Consider the following 2,824-nt stretch of genomic DNA (forward strand, 5'->3'; position numbering starts at 1 on the left):
AAAAAATAAGATGTACTCTAAGGACGAACAAAAAAAGAAAAAATAAGATGGTTTTCAAAGTATAAATAAATGTTGGCTCTCAAGTACATACATACATACCCGTGAATGCTTAATTGATCTTAAATTTATCATGAATGATCAAATAATTCAACTGTTACATCAAAATGGTATCACATCAGAAGGAGCTTTATATTTCTGTGAACCGAACCGAATGTGAACAATTAATAGCCCTTAAAAAAACAAAAACCCCATGAAGAACTGAGTTTCGAATTTCAGTTTAACTTTCCATATAATCACAAAACAACAAAAGCATGAGCAATTAAGTAGCAACAAAAATTACTTGCGGGTACAGAGTTTCCAAATCTTGTGAGACCAGGGGATGCTGCTGCGTGATGCTGTGACTGGTTGTTAATGGACAAGCACATTGCATGGGGCCAGAGGTGAATTCATAAATAGTAGTCCTAAGCATCTTTCTTATGGGAAACAATCACACGTGATAGTGTGATACAAACATGGCTTAAGTAGTGGGGGGGCTTTTTTAGTGTGCATGACTTTAGCAAGAGGGGTATGGAATCATGGTGTTTGTGGAGTGAACCCAAGGCAACCCTTTAATTTAGTGCTTAACAAGAATGACAGCCAGCAATTAAAATAGTTTAACAAAGGGTGTTGAAATTTGAAAGGAATTGTGTGGAGGGATTCAATTTCAACTCCAAGTAGGACACTTTGTCTTGTTAGGAGGACCCGTTTACTCCAAGAATAAGTTTATTTAGACTTATTTCGTTTAATAACTCATGTTCTATTTTAAATTTCAACGATCAAACCGTTGAATTTAAAGTTCTTAATGCATAAATTAAATTTGTAAATTTTTAAAAAATTTTAAAATCATTTGATACTTTATTTCATTAATTCAAATCGACGAATAATTATAAAATTATTTTATACATTGATTTGAATTAATGAAACGAAGTATCAAATGATTTTTAAATTTTTTAAAAATTTACACATTTGATCTATGAATTAAAAATTTTAAATTCCAAGATTAGATCATTGAAATTTGATGTAGAACATGAATTATTGAACATAATAAATCTAGATAGACTTATTTTTAGAATAAACGAATCTCTTTTCATATATATATATATATATTCTTTTTTTTTTTTTCTTTTAGTTAAGTCACAAATTCGTTTGGATCAATTATAGTTATAATATAGGACATGAAAAATATCTAGAAAATTTAACAATTGACAAATTTTTTGATAGCTTAGTGATCAGAAAATACAGTAAAGAAGTTCCCCTCAACAAATTCTTGGCAACTAATTGAGCATCATGTTCTTGCTTTATCAATTTTGAATATATCACTATTTTCACACATGGGGTGCTTTACGGTTTTCACAAATTGTGTTTTGTGCGGTGGAGTTGCTCTATGTTAGGTAAGTACAAAAGAAATGTGCCAACAAAATCAATGAGTTTTTTTTTCTTCTTCTTTTCCTTGTGAATTTCTTAGTAGTGGTTGTTAGGTTGTAAGCCACATCATGAAGGAAATATGTACGAGTAATGGCCATAACTTGTGTTTGACGAAATCTTTTCACTCAGTTAAGTCATCAGCCAATAGCTTACTTCATTTGAAACAAACCAGAAAAATTGAGCTTATCAAATGGGGTAAAATGGTTACTTACCAATTATTATGTTGTACATTTGATCTCTTTTTATTCAACTAACTCAGGATTTGGAAATGAGATTGGATGTGCTAAGCAATGGTCTACTTGCTCAACTGTGACTCGTGTAATTCTGATAATTAAGACTAGTTATTTAATTTGACAAAGCAATAGTCTTAAAAGTTTGGCAGTTACCTAATCTTTTCACATGGCTAATTGAGTTGAACCCCATGCTATGTGTACTTTGCTTGACTTATAAAACAAGTTTGGCTCTCTTTTCCACCTATCTAAATGGAAATTGGTCCTGAATTCAACTTGAGGAAGGGGAAGGTTAGCTCACTCTTGGATAAAAAAAATAAATCAAATGCTTTGCCATATTAAAGAACAATTATGTCATACTTAGTCGACTAGTAATACAAATATTAAAATGTTTATAACCTTCTTTCTTAAGTAGGTAGAGAATGATTACGATATTTTTTTTCTTTGTTCCATAAGAATTATGAAGATAATATAAGAGTTTAAACTTAAAATTTTGTGTATACTACAATAACCCTTTATTATTATACTGATTTTAGTGATTAATTATGATGAAAATTGAAAATAAAAAACTGTATTTTCGTTATTTCTTTTAGCACGGAATTTAGTAACAAATTATCTGTATATGAACACAAAACTAGGGAAACTTTCATTCAGCCAATGTTTGATCACCATGCACCAACCAAACTATCCATGGTAGTGATGAAGGGTAGCCCTTCAAGAATAAAATGGCCATATGGTGGGAGTTTCACTTTTAGTGTTTGATGTGAAAGGTCCCTTTGACTTATCATACCCTAAACCCAAGCAAAGAAACCCCAAGTTAGGATTAATTTCCCTCACAAGTGACTTCCCACATGATTTGTCCAAGACCAAGCAATAGCAATTCTTACATTGCCACCACATAGCAAATACACCGTACCATTTTACACTCGAGAAGAAGCCAAAAGATATCCCACAATTTATGACCAAATATTGGACCTTGCCAAGACCGGGCGCTTATAGCGCCATTACTCCAATCAATGTCCCCAATGAAACCACTATTCTATAGCATACGTAACAATTGGTGCCAAATTTGATGATTTGAAACACCCCTCGGAAAAGCCATTTTCAATTATGATAATGATGATGATGTA

This window comes from Cajanus cajan, chromosome 3 (assembly GCF_000230855.2).
Source record: "Cajanus cajan strain Asha chromosome 3, NIPB_CcT2T_4, whole genome shotgun sequence".
Classification (NCBI taxonomy): Eukaryota; Viridiplantae; Streptophyta; class Magnoliopsida; order Fabales; family Fabaceae; genus Cajanus; species Cajanus cajan.